This window comes from Somniosus microcephalus, chromosome 4, assembly GCF_052327205.1.
Source record: "Somniosus microcephalus isolate GS21.2 chromosome 4, FLI_Smic_1.0, whole genome shotgun sequence".
Taxonomy (NCBI): domain Eukaryota; kingdom Metazoa; phylum Chordata; class Chondrichthyes; order Squaliformes; family Somniosidae; genus Somniosus; species Somniosus microcephalus.
The window spans coordinates 180,045,526-180,067,232 of NC_140990.1; positions in this window are offsets into that span (position 1 = coordinate 180,045,526).

Genomic DNA, 21,707 nt, shown 5'->3' on the forward strand with positions numbered 1-21,707 from the left:
TAGGCCGGCCCACGTGATCCCAGGAGCGCCTATGAACTGCATGTGTCCCTGGGATACGTGGGCCTCTGCCCGCGCAGACCCAAAGAGGCCCGGGAACGCAAGCCGCCATTCTTCCCGGCCCATCAGGTACTTTCGTAGAAATTTTGCAGGTCGGAGGCGTCTGCCCACGGGAAGCCTCCGATCGCAAATGTTGGTCTATTAAGGGGAACAGATAGAGTAGATGGAGAGAAACTATTTCCGCTGGTTGGGGATTCTTGGACTAGGGGGCATAGTCTAAAAATTGGAGCCAGACCTTTCAAGAGTGAAATTAGGAAACACTTCTACACACAAAGGGTGGTGGAGCTTTGGAGCTCTCTTCCACAAACGGCAATTGATGCTAGATCAATTGTTAATTTTAAATCGGAGATTGATAGCTTTCTGTTAACCAAGGGTATTAAGGGATATGGGCCAAAGACGGCTATATGGAGTTAGGTCGCAGATCAGCCATGATCTCATTGAATGGCAGAACAGATTCGAGGGCTCAGTGGCTTACTCCTGTTCCTATGTTCCCAAAGTTAGTCTTGCCAGTTTCTGCAAATAAGTGCCTGATGCGAGGGTCCCACAAAAAACTCAACTTACACCTATGATTTGGTGGTCTTTACTTCCTTTAACTCCTTTTAAGAGTAGAAAGTGGCAGCCTGCATGGTGCTGGAATGCACTTGGGGCAAGTAATATTTTGGGATCTATTGACCATTTTTCTACAGAGGATTTTTTTTTAAACCCAGTTACTTTCAGTATTGTATTGTAAAGCACAGTGTATTCATGCAAGTTAAAGAAAGGAGATCTGCCATGATAGATAAAGATGTTAATGAGCTAGCTTTGATCATGTTTCTTTGTAGATGGTAAATAAGTAATTTTTTTTATTAGCTTGTCTTGGTCATCAATGAACACCTCATGCCCATTATGGGGAGTTACTGATCCCAGGTGCTTGGCATGCCTTCCCTTTTTGTCCATGAATAGCGTGAGATAAAAGACGCAGACAGTCGAGCAGAGAGTTTTGAAACCGAATGCTGCAAGGCAATCAGGCAGTATCCGGGCAATAGAAGGTTGGAGTGCAGGAGGAAATAGCCTGAGATTATCTTGATTAAGTACAGTAACATGAATCACTGTGGTGGGGGCGGGGGGGAGTGTGACATTCTTTATTTTGCATTACTACTCAAAGAAAAACTGTACTGTTTGATTTGTGCCTGATCATAACAACAACTTGCATTTATATCGTGCCTTTAACATAGTAAAACGTCCCAAGGCGCTTCACAGGAGCGTTATCAAACAAAATTTGACACCGAACCACGTAAGGAGATATTAGGACAGGTGAGGTCAAAGAGGTAGGTTTTAAGGAGTGTCTTAAAGGAGTAGAGAGGTTTAGGGGGGGGGATTCCAGAGCTTAGGGCCTCGGCTGTTGAAGGCACGGCCGCCAGTGGTGGAGCAACAAAAATCTCTGATGCGGATAACTGCTATTCCATATATTCACCTGACTCTGAAATAAAGCAGGTTACTGATTTGTATCGGGCCTCATCTCACCATGTGTTTGCTCGATCCGCCTTCAGAGAGATTGAAGAAGTACATGTGTCAAAGACATGAATATCCAGTTCTGTTTACACCTCTGTGTTATGCTGTTGTACAAGGAGATATGGGGAACTGAGAGTCAGTACCTCTTAAAAGGAAGATGCTCCGACTGCTTGCTGGAGTGATTGATGTCACTGAACCGGAGAAGCAATCTACACCGGACCCAAATTTGTACTAGGACATGATGTGTGCAAATTTCTGTAGGGGCCATATCATAAATGAAGCAATCACTTTAAATACTTTTCACTTAAATAGCTCGAGCAGTATTTTGTGTATGAAAGGGACAAAAACTTGCTTTTATATAGCGCAAGACCTTGACATCCTTCCTAAATAGTGGTGTCTACAATTTGACACAATACTCCAACTGGGGCTGAATGCTTTTTTCCCCTAAATCAGTTGTACATCTGCCCCAGATGCCTTACTCTGATTTTTTTTTTCTGCTTAAAATTACAGACTTGTGTGAAAATGGTCTCTCTTTTTCTAGATTTCTTCTTAAATCATCCACTTGGAGAATGGAAAGGCTGGGAATAGGCAGCGCAATTTGGAGGAATCCTTAAGAATTTTTATAGTTTTAACTGCTGCAGACACCGTATCATATGACAACATTACACACACTCCTGTATTTGAGATGCTTGTATCACAGCCTGAAATATATGCACTATATATGGTGAAAGTTCATGTAGTTAATGAAACTCCTGGGTTATACAGCTAGTGTCATGTAGTTTTTTAGAAAATAAACCATCAGACCTCAATGCGTATCATCAGTGTGGGGCAAATGTGAAAGTTAACAACAACATAATTAAATGTATAGTGTGTCATTTCTGTCTGAGAAAGGATATTGTTTAACACGGTCATGGTGGGCAGTTAGATGATTTTAATCGATGGCATGTGGTTACTTGCATGTAGAAGGAAGCAGTAGACGAGGACAGCTACCCTTAAGTGACTGCATAACTGATCATAGTTGTCGTCAATGATGGTCCTACTGGCCTTGAGCTCTGTATCAGGATTGCAAGTAACTCACCAAAATATGGTCACTGCACCCTAAGGAGTGACTAAAACTAAAGTAATGAGAAGGACTGGTCTATATACAGTAACAGGATATGTTCAAGTGAAAAGATTATGATCAGTGAGGACATGTGCTGTATGGCTGAAGATCCATGCCCTCAGTAGGTAATGGAATGGGTTCTGGCTGAAAATGCATTGAAATCCTATAGGAGCACGCAAAGGTGGCAGCTTAATGGTGAAGTTCTGTGGCATGGTTAGAACCACGAACTGACTCTGCAGAGAAGGTTGGACCTCAGCCTGCTGAAAGACAAATTAGGTTAGTAAACTTGTGTGTTTCTGATGTGTGAAAATATGTGGTGCCTTGCAGGTTTTTAGAGAAAATTCTAGTGGCCAGTTTAGCAGCAGTGTCCTTGATGAGTAGTTGGGCTGGTTATAGGGAAGTGACCCCAGTCAATCAGAGAGGGAGTGAGATAGGGAGAGGTCAAAAATAATAGATGGCAAAAGTAAAAAGAAAAGTGAATAGAATCATAAAACCTTAGCACAGAAGGAGGCCATTCGGCCCATTGCGCCTGCGCTGGCTCTTTGAAGGTGCTATCTAATTAGTCCCACTCCCCTTCTCTCTCCCCATAGCCCTTCAAATTTTTCTTTCTTAAGTACATATCCAATTAACTTTCGAAAGTTACTATTGAATCTGCTTCCATCGTCCTTTCGGGCAATGCATTCCAGATCATAACAGCTTGCTGAATTTATAAAAAAAAAAAAAAAAAAAAATCTCCCCATCTCTCCATTGGTTCTTTTGCCAATTATCTTTATTATGTGTCCTCTGGTCATTGACCCTCCTGCCAGTAGAAACAAATAGTTACCTCTTAGCTTCTCAATCAAAGCCCTTCATCATTTTGAACACCTCTCTTTAATCTCCCTGTAATATAAGAGCAACAAATAGAAAAGCAAAGCAGTTAAATAATGTTATAATTTAATCTGACAGCAAAGTATCACCAATGAAGTTTAATAGTCTTTTTACTTGGTGCATTCCTATGTGTATATGTGATAATTCACAGAATGAGCAATGAGATGGTAGAGAAATTGTTTGACATAGTGTCTAAGAAAAATCTCATTTTGATCTGAGACGAGTATATTTGGTACCAATTGAAATTGGAAAACCCAGGGCTTTTGCTTGGCATGTAATGGGTTTAGCTTGGGAATGTCTGCTGATATTTGTTTTTATTCAGTTTGTAGCAATATATAAAATGTAACTACCTCCAGAATAACAGAATTTCTTCTGTTTGTGTGGAAAAGAAACTTCTTTGCTTCTTACAACTGTGTCCTATACTCCATTCAGACCTGGAAATTGTTGAGCATTGATAAGTGACCTAAGCCTAACAAGTGCCCGTTAGGCACTAATGCACTCTAAAATGCATGCAGTATGAAGTAAATTGTACACATTGTAATGTGAAGTGCATGTACCAACATATACCCTATATATATACTCCCATTAGTCATCCTAACGTGACAATAAAAGAAATGGGAATCGAGAGGTTTTGATTCCCAGAGACCCAAAGCATTCCTGACATAAATTAGGTATCGCATTAAATATACAGTAATATACAATAAAAACCCATGGGCGAGATTGCCGCCTGAGCTAGAATAATAGATTTGCGAAGCCTATTCTACAGAGTTGTAGGTTTGGTTCCCAGTATAATTTGCTGATTCTGTAACCTATCACTTCCAAAGATGATTATAATATATTCACAACTGATGAGGAATTTATTTATATCCCTAAAGAAAATAATGCTGGCTGAAAGTGAGCTAGTTGTGCTGATTGGCTTCTTCCCCTTTCTATGGTGCTTTGTTCTTGTGCCTTTGCATCGGTTTAAATAAGGATGGGCTGCAGCAGCAATAAATGCTTTAATGAATCTTTTTTTTCATTTGTGATTCAGTTTTGTGTGGTCATCCCAGGGGTTACATCTTTTATCTTTGCAAAAGGAACATAGCGTCGGCAATTATCATCAATTGGATCTGAGATCAGCCTACCAATGAAAGTCACGATCATTGCAGTAACCTGCAGTTAGTGTGTGCAGTAATCATGTTCAATTCATTGTGCTGTAGTGACGAGGTCAACAGAGTGGTATTAGTCTTTAATTGTTGTGGCTGTTCTGTACCTGTCAATTTATTACCATACCAGCTTTTAAAATGTACATTTTATCATTACAGAATGTCATTATGGCATACAAGAGAACAAATATTACTTGGATTCCCCTACATCGCCACAGACACACTGTACTCAACCTACAATTCTGTTATACCAATAGTGTTGCCTTAACCAGCCCAACCTCATTAAACAATCAGCGCATATATATCACTTTCCACCATTATTAATGTGTTATGGAATATAAATGAGTTTCTTGAGTTGTAAATTAATTATTAAAATAAATCTTCATCTATGGGAGTGATAAGTTACAGTAAATTGTGTCGGGAACTCTGTATTAATATACCACCAACTAAGACAGACAGAAAGAAAGAAATTGCATTTATGTGGTGCCTTTCCTGACTTCAGGACATCCCAAAGCACTTCACATCAGTTAAGTACTTTTGAACTGTCGTCACTGTTAATGTAGGGAAATGTGGCAGCCAATTTGCGCTCAGCCAGGTCCCACAAACAGCAATAAGAAATGGCCAGATAATCTGTTTGAGATATTGATTGAGGGATAAATATTGACCAGGATACCAGGAAAGCTGCCCTGCTTGTGTCCAAATAGTGCCATGGATCTTTTATTTGAGAGGGCAGATGGGGCTTCAATTTAATGTCTCATCCAAAAGACACTTCTAACAATGTTGCCCTCCCTCAATTCTGCATTGGAGTGGCAACATAGAAACATAGAAGATAGGAGCAGGAGTAGGCCATTCGGCCCTTCGAGCCTGCTCCGCCATTCAATGAGATCATGGCTGATCATTCAAATTCAGTACCCTGTCCCTGCCTTCTCCCCCTATCCCTTGATCTCTTTAGCCTTAAGAAATATATCCAACTCTTTCTTGAATATATTTAATGAACTGGCCTCCACCGCCCTCTGTGGCAGAGAATTCCACAGGTTCACCACTCTCTGGGTGAAGAAATTCCTCCTCATTTCAGTCCTAAATGGATTACCCCTTATCCTTAGACTATGACCCCTGGTTCTGGACTCCCCGGCCATCAGAAACATCCTTCCTGCATCTAGTCTGTCCAGGCCTGACACAATTTTATAGGTTTCGATGAGATCCCCTCTCAATCTTCTAAACTCCAGTGAGTATAAGCCCAATCGACACAATCTCTCTTCATAGGTTATTCCTGCCATCCCAGGTATCAACCTGGTGAATCTTCGCTGCACTCCTTCCATGGCAAGAACGTCCTTCCTCAGGTAAGGCAACCAAAACTGCACACAATACTCAAGGTGCGGTCTCACCAAGGCCCTGTACAACTGTAGCAAGACATCCTTGTTCCTGTACTCAAACCCTCTTGCTACGAAGGCCAACATACCATTTGCCTTCTTAACCGCCTGCTGCACCTGCATGCTTACCTTCAGCGACTGGTGCACAAGAACACCCAGGTCTCTTTGCACTTCCCCTTCTCCCAATCTATTGCCATTCAAATAATAATCTGCCTTCCTGTTTTTGCCACCAAAGTGGATAACCTCACATTTATCCACATTATTGGGCAGAAACATGGCAAATGCACTATCACCCAACCTGTCCAAATCGTACTGGAGTTTCATGACATCCTCCTCACAGCATACCCTCCCACCCAGCTTTGTGTCGTCTGCAAATTTGGAGATATTACATCCAATTCCCTCGTCCAGATCATTAATATATATCGTGAACAGTTGGGGTCCTAGGACCGATCCTTGATGTACCCCACTAGTCACTGCCTGCCACTCGGAAAATGACCCGTTTATTCCAACTCTTTGCTTTCTGTCCGCCAACCAGTTCTCTATCCAAGTCAATACCTTGCTCCCAATCCCATGTGCCTTAACTTTGCAAGCTAATCTCTTATGTGGGACCTTATCGAAAGCCTTCTGAAAGTCCACATCCACTGGTTCTCCCTTATCTATTTTACCAGTTACATCCTCAAAAAATTCCAGTAGATTAGTCAAGCATGATTTGCCTTTTGTAAATCCATGTTGACTTTGTCCGATCCTGTCACTGCTTTCCAAGTGCCCTGCTATTACATCTTTTATAATGGACTCTAGCATTTTCCCCACTACCGATGTCAGGCTTACCGGTCTATAATTCCCCGCTTTTTCTCTACCACCTTTTTTGAAAGAAGTCACACAACACCAGGTTATAGTCCAACAGCTTTATTTGAAATCACAAGCTTTCGGAGCGCTGCTCCTTCGTCTGATGAAGGAGCAGCGCTCCGAAAGCTTGTGATTTCAAATAAAGCTGTTGGACTATAACCTGGTGTTGTGTGACTTCTTACATTTGTCCACCCCAGTCCAACTCTGGCATCTCCACACCTTTTTTGAATCGTGGGGTAACATTAGCTACCCTCCAATCCATGGGTACTGTTCCAGAGTCTATCGAGTTCTGGAAGATGACCAGCAATGCATCTACTATTTCTAGGGCCACTTCCTTAAGTACCCTGGGATGCAGATTATGAGGCCCTGGGGATTTATCGGCCTTCAGTCCCATCAATTTTCCTTACACCATTTCCCTACAAATACTGATTTCTTTCAGTTCCACCCTTTCATCAGACCCTATGTTCCCCGGCATCTCTGGGAGGTTATTTGTGTCCTCCTTTGTGAAGACAGAACCAAAATATGTATTTAGTTGCTCTGCCATTTCTTTGTTCCCCATTATAAATTCCTCTGATTCTGACTGCAAGGGACCTACGCTTGACTTCACCAATCTTTTTCTCTTCACATATCTATAAAAGCTTTTAGTCAGTTTATGTGCTGAAGTCACTGGAGTGGGGCTTGAAGTCATAACCTCATGTCTCAAATGAGAGTGGAACAACTGAACCAAGGCTCTGTGCACTTGCTGTGCACTGAGTGCAAGTCGCATTGAGTTTAAGCAGAGTTTGGTAAGTGGCAGAAAAAGTATTTTAAGTGCATTTACTGAATTTTAGTGAGTAAAAAAGTTAATTATTTGAAGTAAGTTTAATTTTTTTAGAGTTAATTAAGCTGTTGAGTTTAAACCAGTAGTAGAATCCGGGTATAAAAAGGGGCGGGCTTAGTGTGGTAGGCGGAGTGCAAGTCGCATTGAGTTTAAGCAGAGTTTGGTAAGTGGGAGAGTTCGGGCAAGTGGGAGGTGAGGGGGTGCGTTTTGCTCTGTTTTGCTTCCCACTCAGGCTAATCCAACACTGCGGAAGCGGAGCAATGAGACAATTCAACCGGACAGGTCCCCCAAACAGCATTCACGAGGGAGGTTGGTGATCAGCTGGTTGGTAGGTCCTCTTCCTTCTCTTCTATACCTTTAAGTTGGTAAGTCCTATTAAATAGTGGTGTAATATTATCATCTATATTGGGGCAGAGGGTCTTCATAACTAATAAGAAATTTAATTAATTACATAGATATGGGTGAACAGGTGAAGTGGCACTGTTGTGAAATGTGGGAGCTGGTGGACCCCATTGAGGCTCACGGTGATTACATTTGCGATAAGTGTTTGCTGCTAGAGGAACTCAAGCTCCATGTTAAAGAGCTTGAGACCGAGCTTCAGACACTGCGACACATCAGGCAGGGGGAAAAGTTCCTGGACTCTATGTTTCAGGAGGTGGTCACATCTATAAAATTAATTAATGCAGATGTAGTCCATGGTCAGGGACAGGACGGTGTGACTACGAGTGAGGAAGGTATAGGGATCCAGGAGGTAGTGTTGAAGGAGCCGCAGCCCTTGCTCTTGTCAAGCAAGATCGAGGTTCTTACTCCCTGTGAGGGCAGGAGCGGGGACTGCAGGGAGGATGAGCAACCTGGCCACAGCACCATGGTACAGGGGGCCATTCAAGTGGAGGGAGTAAAAAGAAATGTTGTTGTGGTAGGGGATAGTACCATTAGGGGGATAGATAGGGTTCTCTGCAGTCAAGAGCGGGAGTCCCGAAGGCTGTGTTGCCTGCCCGGTGCCAGGGTTAAGGACATCTCTTCTGGGCTGGAAAGTAACTTGGGGTGGGAGGGGGAGGATCCAGTTGTCGTGGTCCATGTTGGTACAAACGACGTAGATAGGAAAAGGAAGAAGGTTCTGTTAAAGGAGTATGAGCAGCTTGGGGTCAAATTAAAAAACAGAACCTCAAGGGTAATAATCTCTGGGTTATTACCTGAGCCACGAGCAAATTTGGCTAGGATAAATAAAATTAAAGAGTTAAATGCGTGGCTCAAAGACTGGTGTGGGAGAAATGGGTTTTGCTTCTTGGGACACTGGCACCAGTACTGGGACAGGAGGGAGCTGTTCCATTGGGACGGACTCCACTTGGCCAGTGCTGGGACTAGAGTCCTGGCGAATCATATAACTAGGGCTGTAGAGAGGGCTTTAAACTAATTAGTGGGGGGGGAGGTTTATAGAGAGCAAATAATAGAAATGACAACAGAGAAGGTCATAGACTTAGGTAGCAGTGGGGGAATTAAAAAACAGAACGTGTCAGGAAGGGACAGAAGGTATGGAGTAAAAAGTAAAGTAGTAAAAGGGGAAAAAACAGGAACTAAGTGTCACAAAACATATTTGAAAGTGCTTTATCTGAATGCACGTAGCATTCGTAACAAAATGAATGAGTTAACGGCACAAATAACTACATATGGGTATGATCTTGTGGCCATTACAGAAACATGGCTGCAGGGTGACCATGACTGGGAATTAAACATACCAGGTTATTTAACAATCAGGAAGGACAGGCAGGAGGGGAGGTGTGGTGGCTATGTTAATAAAGGAAGGAATCACTATAATACAGAGAAATGATATTGGGTCAAAGGAGCAGGATAGTGAAACAGTTTGGGTGGAGATAGGAATAATCAGGGAAAAAAACACTAGTGGGCATAGGCTATAGGCCTCCGAACAGTTGCAACTCTGTTGGACGGAGTATTAATCAGGAAATAGTTGAGGCTTGCAATAAGGGAACAGCTATAATTATGGGGGATTTTAACTATCATATTAACTGAACAAATCAAATTGGGCAGAGCAGCCTTGAGGATGAGTTCATTGAGTGTATTAGGGATGGGTTTCTTGAGCAGTATGTAACTGAACCGACCAGGGGGCAAGCAACCTTAGATTTGGTCCTGTGTAATGAGATAGGATTAATTAAAAATGTCCTAGTAAAGGATCCCCTTGGAATGAGTGACCATAACATGGTTGAATTCCATATTCAATTAGAGGGTGAGAAGGTTGGATCTCAAACAAGCGTGCTGAGCTTGAATAAAGGAGACTCTGAAGGTATGAGAGCGGAATTGAGTAGAGTGGACTGGGAAAATAGATTAAAGGGTAAGACGGTACATGATCAGTGGTGTACATTTAAGGAGTTATTTTGCAACTTGCAAAAAATATATATTCCACTGAGGAAAAAAGGGTGTAAAAGAAAAGATAGCCATCCGTGGCTAAGTAAAGTAATTAAGGATAGTATCCGACTAAAAACAAGGGCATATAAGGTAGCCAAATCTAGTGGGAGGATAGAAGATTGGGAAGTCTTTAAAAGACAGCAAAAAATAACTCAAAGATTGATTAAGAAAGGGAAGATAGATTATGAAAGTAAATTAGCAAAAAATATAAAAACAGCAAAAGTTTTTATAGTTATATAAAAAGAAAAAGGGTGGCTAAAGTAAATGTTGGTCCCTTAGAGGATGAGACTGGGAAATGAATGGTGGAAAACATGGAGATGGCAAAAACGCTGAACAATTATTTTGTATCAGTCTTTACGGTAGAGGACACTAAGAATATCCCAACACTGGACAAACAGGGGGCTCTGGGGGGGGGGGGGAGGAGCTAAATATGGTTAAAATCACTAAGGAAGTGGTACTTGGTAAAATAATGGGACTCAAGGCAGATAAATCACCTGGACCTGATGGCTTACATCCTAGGGTCTTGAGGGAAGTGGCGGTAGGGATTGTGGATGCATTGGTAATAATTTTCCAAAACTCCCTGGACTCAGCAAAGGCCCCGGCAGATTAGAAAACTGCTAATGTAACACCCTTATTTAAAAAGGGTAGTAGGCAGAAGGCTGGAAACTATAGACCTGTTAGCCTAACATCTATGGTTGGTAAAATTTTAGAGTCCATTATTAAGGAGACAGTAACGGGACATTTGGATAAACATAATAGGACAAACTCAGCATGGTTTCATGAAGGGGAAGTCATGTTTGACAAATTTGCTTGAGTTCTTTGAGGAAGTAACATACAGGGTGGATAAAGGGGAACCAGTGGACGTAGTATATTTAGACTTCCAAAAGGCATTTGACAAGGTGCCACACAAGATTATTGCTCAAGATAAAAAATCACGGGATTGGGGGTAATATTCTGGCGTGAGTGGAGGATTGGCTATCTAACAGAAAGCAGAGAGTTGGGATAAATGGTTCATTCTCAGACTGGCAATCAGTAACTAGTGGTGTTCCACAGGGATCAGTGCTGGGTCCCCAACTCTTTACAATCTATATTAATGATTTGGAGGAGGGGACCGAGTGTAACATATCAAAGTTTGAGATGATACAAAGACGGGAGGGAAAGTAATGAGTGAAGAGGACATAAAAAACCTGCAAAGGGACATAGACAGGCTAAGTAAGTGGGCAGATATTTGGCAGATGGAATACAATACTGGAAAGTGTGAGGTTATGCACTTTGGCAGGAAAAATCATAGAGCAAGTTATTATCTTAATGGCAAGAAACTGGAAAGTACTGTAGTACAAAGGGATCTGGGGGTCCTGGTGCACGAAACTCAAAAAGTTAGTATGCAGGTGCAGCAAGTGATCAAGAAGGTCAATGGAATGTTGGCTTTTATTGCTAGGGGGATAGAATATAAAAACAAGGAGGTATTGCTGCAGTTGTACAAGGTATTGGTGAGACTGCACCTGGAATACTGCATACAGTTTTGGTGTCCATATTTAAGAAAGGACATACTTGCTCTCGAGTCAGTACAAAGAAGGTTCACTCGGTTAATCCCGGGGATGAGGGGGTGGTCATATGAGGAGAGGTTGAGTAAATTGGGACTCTACTCATTGGAGTTCAGAAGAATGAGAGGCGATCTTATTGAAACATATAAGATTGTGAAGGGGCTTGATTGGGTGGATGCGGTGAGGATGTTCCCAATGATGGGTGAAACTAGAACTAGGGGGCATAGTCTTAGAATAAGGGGCTGCTCTTTTAAAACTCAGATGAGGAGAAACTACTTCACTCAGAGGGTGGTAGGTCCATGGAATATGCTGCTCCAGAAAGCTGTGGAAGCTACATCATTAAATAAATTTAAAACAGAAATAGATAGTTTCCTAGAAGTAAAGGGAATTAAGGGTTACGGGGAGTGGGCAGGAAATTGGACATGAGTCTATGTTCGGAATGGTCATGGCCCTGTGGGTAGTGGAGCGGGCTGAGGGGCCGTGTAGCCTGGTTCTGCTCCTACTACTTGTGTTCTAATTCTGTGTTAGATTTCAGGAGATGGTTTTATTCCTGTTCCTGGCTGGGGTGGAGATCGCCTGTACAGAAGGTAAGTACCGTAGAAAATATAGGGACAGAGTGATCTCCTGGACGAGTTTCGATCGCTTAGATGGGTCGGAGAGGAATTTCCCAGATTTTTTCTCCCAAATTGGCCATTGGGTTTTTTATCTGGATTTTCGCCTCTCCCGGGAGATCACATGGGTTCAGGTGGGATGGAGAGTGATAGAAGATTTGAGGTTGGGATCAGATCAGCCATGATCTTGTTGGATGGTGGAGCAGGCTCGAGGGGCCGATTGGCCTACTCCTGCTCCTATTTCTTATGTTCTTATGTTCTTAATCCAGTACCTCAGACTGCATGTACACTGGTGTGCAATAATGTGATAGCACTTAGTGTGTAATCACAAAATAACAAGATACCTAACCATGAGGAAAGCCACTCGGTCCACCTTAACACATTCATCCTGAACAATCTTATCCTCCCACATTGCTGCATTCAATTCTTCTTTCAATGATTCCAAGATTTTTGCCTCCACCACTCTGCCTGGAAGTCCATTCCAAGTATTGATCACTCATGATCGAAGAAGTTGTTCTTTCAGTCCTAACATTACTTTTATTAGTTTGAACCAGTGTCCCCTTGTCTGACTTGCATTTTAGATTTTTTTTCTATGTCATTTACTATCTTATACACCTCTAAGGTCTGCTCCCAGATGCCACCTTTCTAAGCTTAAAAGTGCATTTCTCTCCAGTTTTTCTTGATATCTCAAACCCCTGACACTAGGGATCAGCTGCATGGATCTTTGTTATAGGGTAGTAGAAATCTTGCACCTCCTCCCCAAAAGGCTGTGGCTGTTGGGTCAATTGGAGCTTCCAAGACTGAGTGATAGATTTTTGTCAGATAAGGGTATCACGGAATATGGAGCAAATGCAGGAAAATGGATTTGAGGTGTAGAATGGCCTACCCCCGTTCCTATGTAATTTCCACTCAATCCTTCAATACCAATGCCCCTTGGTATCATCTGCAACTTTGACCACTTTGCATTGAGTTTCTGAATCCAAGTTGTTAAGCTGTTGATGTAAATTAGGAACAGTCGTGTCCTAACACTGAGCCCTTGAGTACCCCGTGGGATTAGTCTGCTAAACAGTACCCATTAGACAGTTTCTTATCCATTTCCAACTTTTACCTTGAATTATAGAATCATAGAATGCTACAGCACAGAAGGAGGCCATTTTGCCTGTGCAGGTTCTTTGGTAGAGCTATCCAACTAGTCCCACTCCCCTGCTCTTTCCTCATAGCCCTGAAAAATGTTTCCCGCAGATTTTGAGCTTAACTCGTAGTCTTTCACGTGAAATGTTATCAAATGCCTTTTTTGGAAGTTGACGCGAGATAGTTTTAATCGCGCCCATCCAGCAGTTAAAAAGGCCCAGGTAACTTAGCTGCCGATTCTGTGCCAATCCTGATTTTAACCTGGTCTCCTGAGTCCTTCTTTAAACATGCAGATTGTGGTCCAAAGATGTCATCGGGCCCCGATTGCAATTTTAATTCTGGCCTGACTGGGGATGCCACTGCGGATTTCCCATCAGGTGAAGGCATGAGAAGAGGATCCAGGACCAGAAGTGGCCCTTAAGGTAAGTCTGTTTTTATTCCTTGTGGGTCCAAACTGCTGACCACCCAACTTCCTTTTCTGGCTCCCATGTTAGCTGACATTGTTAACGGTTCTCTCTCCTCAGGTACTGTCCCCTTCTCCCTCAAATCTGCTGTCATCACCCCTCTCTGCAAAAAAAAAAAAAAAAAAAACCTACCGCCCCATCTCCAACCTCCCTTTCCTCTTCAAAGTCCTTGAATGTGCTGTCGCCTCCCAAATCCGTGCCCATCTTTCCCGCAACTCCATGTTTGAATTTCAACAATCAGGTTTCCGCCCCGCCACAGTAACGAAACGGCTCTTCTCAAAGTCGCAAATTACATCGTTTGTGACTGTCCCTCCTCATCGTCCTTGACATGTCTGCAGCCTTTGACATGGTTGACCACTCCATCCTTCTCCAATGCCTCGCCACTGTCATCCAGCTGGGTGGGACTGCACTCGCCTGGTTCCATTCTTACCTGTCTAATCGTAGCCAGAGAATCACCTGCAACGGCTTCTCTTCCCACTCCCACATCGTACCTCTGGTGTCCCCCAAGGATCTATCTTTGGCCCCCTCCTATTTCTCAAATACATGCTGCCCCTTGGTGACATCATCCGAAAACACAGCGTCAGTTTCCACATGCTTGTCCGACATTCAGTTCTGGATGAGCAGAAATTTTCTCCAATTAAATATTGGGAAGACCGAAGCCATTGTTTTCGGTCCACGCCACAAACTCCGTTCCCTAGCCATTGACTCCATCCCACTCCCTAACATCTGTCTGAGGTTGAACCACACTGTTCGCACCCTTGGTGTCATATTTGACCCTAAAATTAGCTTCCGACCACATATCCGCAGCATAACTAAGACCACCTATTTCCATCTCGTAACATGACCGATCTCCGCCCTTGCTTCAGCTCATTCACTGCTGAAACCCTCATCCATGCCTTTGTTACCTCTAGACTTGACTATTCCAATGCACCCCTGGCTGGTCTCCTACGTTCTACCCTACGTAAATCCAAAACTTGGCTGCCCGTGTCCTAGCTCGCACCAGGTTCTGTTCACCCATCACCCCTGTGCTCGTTGACCTACATTGGCTCCTGGCTAAGCAACAGTGGTGGAAAAATTATTGGAAAAAGTGCTGAGGGAGAGGATAAATCTTCATTTAGAAAGACACGGATTAATCAGGGACAATCGGCATGGATTTGTTAAGGGAAGGTCATGTCTGACTAACTTGATTGAATTTTTTGAGGAGATAACAAGGAGGGTCGAGGGTAGTGCGTTTGACATAGTCTATATGGATTTTAGCAAGGCTTTTGATAAGGTCTCGCATGGCATACTGGTCACGAAAGTAAAAGCCCATGGAATCCAAGTCAAAGTGACGAGTTGGATCCAAAATTGGTTTAGAGGCAGGAAACAAAGGGTAATGGTCGAAGGGTGTTGTGACTGGAAGGCTGTTTCCAGTGGGGTTCCACAGGGCTCAGTACTGGGTCCTTTGCTTTTTGTGGTATATATCAATGATTTGGACTTGAAGGTAGGAAGTATGATTAAGATGTTTGCAAATGATACAAAAATTGGCTGTGTGGTTGATAATGAAAATGAAAGCTGCAGGAAGATATCAGTGGACTGGTCAGGTGGGCAGTACAGTGGCAAATGGAATTCAATCTGGAGTAGTGTGAGGTAATGCATTTGCGGAGGGCTAACAAGGCAAGGGAATACACTGTAAATGGTAGGACACGGGGAAGCGCAGAGGAACAGAGGGACCTTGGAGTGCATGTCCACAGATCCCTGAAGGTAGCAGGACAGGTAGATAAGGTGGTTAAGAAGGCATACGGGATACTTGCCTTTATTAGCCGAGGCATAGAATATAAGAGCAGGGAGGTTATGCTTGAACTGTATAAAACACGAGTTAGGCCGCAGCTAGGGTACTGTGTGCAGTTCTGGTCACCACATTACAGGAAGGATGTGATTGTGCTAGAGGGGTGCAGAGGAGATTTACAAGGATGTTGCCTGGGCTGAGGAATTTTAGCTATGAGGAAAAATGGATAGGCTGAGGTTGTTTTCTTTGGAACAGAGGAGGCTGAGGGGAGACCTAATTGCGGTGTATAAAATTATGAGGGGCTTAGATAGAGTGGATAGGAAGGCCCTATCTCCCTTAGCAGAAGGGTCAATAACCAGGGGACATAGATTTAAAGTAATTTAGAGGGGGTTTGAGGAGAATTTTTTTCACCCAGAGGGTGGTGGGGGTCTGGAACTCACTGCCTGAAAGGATGGTAGAGGCAGAGACCCTCATCACATTTAAAAGTACTTGGATCTGCACTTGAAATGCCATAACCTACAAGGCTACGGACTAAGTGCTGGAAAGTGGGATTAAGGTGGATAGCTCTTTGTCGGCTGGCATGGACAAGATGGGCCAAATGGCCTCTTTCTATGATTCTATGATGAACACTTCGATTTCAAAATTCTCATCCTTGTTTTCAAATCCTTCCATGGCCTCGCCCCTCCCTATCTCTGTAATCTCCTCTAGCCCCATAACCCCCCATCCCACCCCCTGAGATATCTGTGCTCCTCTAATTCTGCTCTCTTGAGCAACCCTGATTATAATCACTCAACCATTGGTGGCCGTGCCTTCTGTTGCCTAGGCCCTAAGCTCTGGAATTCCCTCCCTAAACCTCTCAGCCTCTCTACCTCTCTTTCCTCCTTTTAAGACGCTCCTTTTGGTCATCTGCCCTAATTTCTCCTTCTGTGGCTCGGTGTCAGATTTTTTCTTTTAATACATCTGTGAAGCGCCTTGGACATTTTACTATGTTAAAGGTGCTATTGTGGCGGAGCCACCAAAGGACTCAGAGCGGTTGTACATAATTCCTTTAACAGCAATGTAGTTACTGTCTGTGCCTGTACCTTTAATTACACTGTTTGACTGTACAATGCCAGTTACCTTTACAGCACGTGATGACGTCATGCCGTTAGTCACGTGATGCCCCAACGGCGGGAAGAACGTGATGACGCCATGACATCACTCTCCTGATCAGGGGATCAGTCCTCATGGAGCCCTCAAGGAGAGTAGACCTGTTATTGATGTGTCCTAGCAGTTTCCAGTTTAAACTCGTTTGTTTTCATTAAAGTTCATTAATTTAATTACCTGAGTCGAACTCAGTCTTTTTGATAGGAATCTCAGTTCCTACATTGGTGACCCCGACTTCTACGAACGATTTTCGTGGAAGATTCGACATGGACATGAACGCCGTCACGCTGAAACTGCCACAGTTCTGGGAGCAACAACCAGACGCCTGGTTCATCCAGGCTGAAGCCCAGTTCGCCATTCGGAACAGCAACGCGGATCAGACCCGTTACTATTACGTGGTCTCCGCCCTCGACAGCACAACTGCATCCCGGATCATCAGCCTCATCGGTAGTCCTCCTACTGACAGCAAGTATGATGCAATTAAGGTGCGGTTGCTGCAGGTTTTCAGGCTATCAAAGTCGGAGTGTGCTCGCCGGCTCATCACGCTGCCAGGCCTCAGGGACTCCAAACCATCTGAGCTCATGAGCCAAATGCTCACGCTCTTGGGTGCTGAACCGGAATGTTTCATCTTCCGGGAGCTTTTCCTCTCTCAACTGCCAGAACAGGTTCAGGCTGCCCTGGCCAGCTCCGACATTACTGACTGCGCCAAGCTTGCGGCCGAAGCCGATAAGATTTTCACAGTTACCCAGCAGTGCTGCGCGGCCACGAGGCGCCCACCCCCCACAGACGCGGTCCCGGTTTCTCCTACAGCGGGCTGGTGCTCCTACCACACCCGTTTTGGCGCGAAAGCACGATGCTGCCGTTCCCCCTGCAGTTTTTTGCCAAAAAAAAACAAGAAGGCGCAGGCGGCGTCCCTGGCGACGGATGACCAAATCTAACAGGTGTTCCGCGGTGGTGATGGCCGTCGGTTCTACGGGGAAACTCCTCTATATCACTGATTCCCTCTCGGGCCGCTGTTTCCTTTGTGACACCGGGGCGCAGTGTAGCATTCTACCTGCGTCGAAGCTCGACACGCAGACTGGGAACCTTGGTTTTTCCCTCGTAGTGGCTAATGGCGCAGCTATTCGAACGTTCCGAAAGCGGCGGGTCGAAGTCTGTTTCGGCGGTCAGCGCTTCTTTTGGGATTTCGTCACAGCTGCAGTCTCTCAGCCTATCCTAGGGGCAGATTTTCTGTGTGCCAACAGCCTGCTAGTCGATGTCCGACACCGCCGGCTGATCAACGCGGCCACCTTCCACTCGATCCCGTGCTTCCACGGTACCGCTGTGGCGTGTTCCATTGCCTGTGCTTTTCCTCCTCCAGATGACTTCATGCGGCTCCTCGGGGAGTTTCCGGAGCTGACAAGGCCCACCTTCTCCTCTTCAGCAACGAAACATGGTGTCGAACATCACATCACCACTACTGGCTCCCCGGTTTATGTGCGGGCTAGAAGGCTCGAACCTGGCAAGCTTGCAGCTGCGAAGGCGGAGTTCGCCACAATGGCGTGGCTCGGCATCATTAGGCGATCAAACAGTCCCTGGTCTTCGCCTCTCCACATCGTGCCGAAACCAGGCGGCGGCTGGCGGCCATGCGGTGACTACCGACGCCTCAACGACGCCACCACTCTGGATCGGTACCCGATCCTGCATATCCAGGACTTCTCGGCCCACTTGGCGGGAAATACTATCTTCTCTAAAGTCGACCTCATCCGTGGATATCACCAGGTTCCAGTGCATCCACAAGACGTCCTGAAAACCGCTGTCATCACTCCTTTTGGCCTCTTTGAGTTCCTGCGGATGCCGTTTGGCTTAAAGAATGCAGCACAGGCGTTCCAGCGTTTAATGGACTCCGTTCTTCAGGACCTGCGTTTCCTTTTCGTCTACCTTGACGACATACTCATCGCCAGTGCCAGCAAGGAGGAGCACATCTCCCATTTGCGTTCCCTCTTTACGCGCCTCAGCCAACACGGGTTAATCATCAACCCGGCCAAGTGTCAGTTCGGCCTGCAACAAATCGACTTCCTGGGACACCGCATAACATCGGACGGCGCCGTCCCTTTGGCGACGAAGGTTGAGGCCGTTACTTCTTTCCCGCGGCCGTCGACAGTCAAGACCTTGCAGGAGTTCCTGGGGATGGTCAACTTCTACCACCGTTTCGTCCCCAAGGCAGCTCAACTCATGCAACCCTTGTTCGGGGCCCTCAAGGGCAAGTCTGGTAAAGACCCAATCAGCTGGACAGCTGAAATGATCCAGGCATTTGGCGACACCAAGAACGCTTTGGCCAATGCAACCATGCTGGTGCACCCACTTCCAGGTGCTACTATCGCCTTTACCACCGATGCGTCAGACTACGCCATCGGTGCGGTGCAAGAACAATGGGTCAACGGCACGTGGCAATCGCTGGTGTTTTTCAGCCGTCAATTGCGAACAAATAAAAAAAGTACAGTACCTTCGATAGGGAACTACTGGCCCTTTTCCTCGCCATTCACCATTTCCGGTTTTTATTGGAGGGGCGCCCCTTCACGGCTTTTGTCGACCACAAACCCCTTGCGTTCGCCATGGCCAAGACCACCGAACTGTGGTCCGCTTGTCAACAACGTCACTTGACGTTCATTTCCGAATTTACTACGGACATTCAACATGTGTCTGGTAAGGACAACCTGGTGGCAGATTGCCTCTCCCGTGCGACGGTCCACGCGGTGCACCTGGGGATCGATTACGCCCTCATGGCGAAAGATCAGGTTTCGGATTCGGAGGTCCAATTATATCGAACCGTTCCCTCCAGCTTCCAAGCGACCGACGTTGTCTTCCAGGACGCAGGTGCCACGCTCCTTTGCGACGTTTCCATGGGAGTTCCTCGTCCCATAGTGCCAGTCGCATGGCGCCGGAGGGTTTTTGATGCCATACACGGGTTGTTGCACCCAGGGATGAAGGTTTCGCAACGGCTTATGTCAGCCAAGTTCGTCTGGAAGGGGATGTACATCGATGTCCGTGACTGGGCTAATACCTGCGTTGTATGCCAGAAGGCCAAAGTCCAGCGTCATGTCAAGACTCCAGTAGCTGCGTTTACTGTTCCGGAGCGTCGTTTCAACCACGTGCATGTGGACCTCGGGCCGCTTCCGCCTTCTCAGGGTTATACTCATCTCCTTACCATAGTGGACCGCACCACTAGGTGGCCAGAGGCAATTCCTTTGGTTTCCACCACGTCGGCAGACGTCGCTAGAGCTTTCCTCTCCTGTTGGGTCGCCCGTTTCGGAGTACCGGCGGACATCTCCTCTGACCGCGGGCCACAATTTTCCTCAGATCTTTGGAATGCTGTGGCTCAGGGGCTCGGTACCAAGCTTCATCGCACCACTGCCTATCATCCTCAGGGAAACGGCCTTTGCGAGCGATTCCACAGGTCCCTTAAAGCCTCTCTTCGGGCCAGTCTTCAAGGCGCAGGATGGGTGGACAGACTCCTGTTGGGTCTCTGTACGGCGCCCAAAGATGATCTACAATCGTCTTAGCTGAACTCGTCTATGGCCAGCCGCTCCGGGTACCGGGAGATTTCCTCCCTTCTCCCATAGAGCCATGGTCCGCCTCCCGGCAACTCGTTCGCCACCAAGAAGCGGCCAGATGCTTTGCCCCGATCCCTACGTCCAGTCACGGTTTGCAGACCTCCTACGTGCCACCGGGACTGAAGACTGCGGAGTATGTCTTCATCCGACACGACGCTTACCGGGATCCGCTCAAGCTTCCTTACACTGGTCCTTTCCGCGTCATCGAACCGGGTGACAAATCCTTTTTGGTCGACGTCGGAGGGAAACCGGATCACATCTCGGTGGACCGCTTGAAGCCGGCTCACCTGGACCTGGACCACCCTGTCGTAGTCGCTCAACCACCTAAACGTGGCCGACTGCCCGTGGCCGCCGCACCTGATCAACCAAAGCCGCCTGACAACCCGTCTGCGCTCGCCGCGCCTGCCAACGCGTCTACCAGGGTATCGAAGTTGATCGGACAGGCTCATCAGGCCTCCTTGCCTCACCTTTTCTGTTAAAGACAATTCTGGGGGGGCGCATGTGGCGGAGCCACCAAAGGACTCAGCGGTTGTACATAATTCCTTTAACAGCAATGTAGTTACTGTCTGTGCCTGTACCTTTAATTACACTGTTTGACTGTACAATGCCAGTTACCTTTACAGCACCTGATGACGTCATGCCTTTAGTCACGTGATGCCCTAACAGCAGGACGAACGTGATGACGTCATCTCCTGATCAGGGGATCAGTCCTCGTGGAGCCCTCAAGGAGAATAGACCTATTATTGATGTGTCCTAGCAGTTTCCAGTTTAAACTCGTTTGTTTTCATTAAAGTTCATTAATTTAATTACCTGAGTCGAACTCAGTCTTTTTGATAGGAACCTCCGTTCCTACACTATATATACATATATACATGTTGTTGTCCAGAGGGAGCAGGATTGTGTGATGTAATATCCACCGTTGACAACTTGCACTTGCCATGTTAGTGTTATACCAGAGACACTGCACTGGGCATGTATTTTATTATTGCTATAAATGGCTGTGAAGTACCAGTGCAGAATCTGGATGTCCTTCACATGTATTTTTCCCTGTATCCAGTCAGCTAAGGGAGGTAAATGTACTTTTTTTGTTTCTATGAACGAAGCAGCCAGATAAAATCTTACTACCTCTGATGGTAGTCAGGTTCACAACTTGGCAACAGCCAATTAGAAATCTTTTGTGTGCTTAACACTAGGGGATACCCTGGTGTTGTAACCACCCAATGAAAGGGAACTGCTTCCTCCTCTGCTTGTGCCAATGGGCGATGGCACGGGCCGAGACCCAGTGTTGCCTTATCACGGTTGTCCAATCAATGAGCGGGACCAAACTTTCT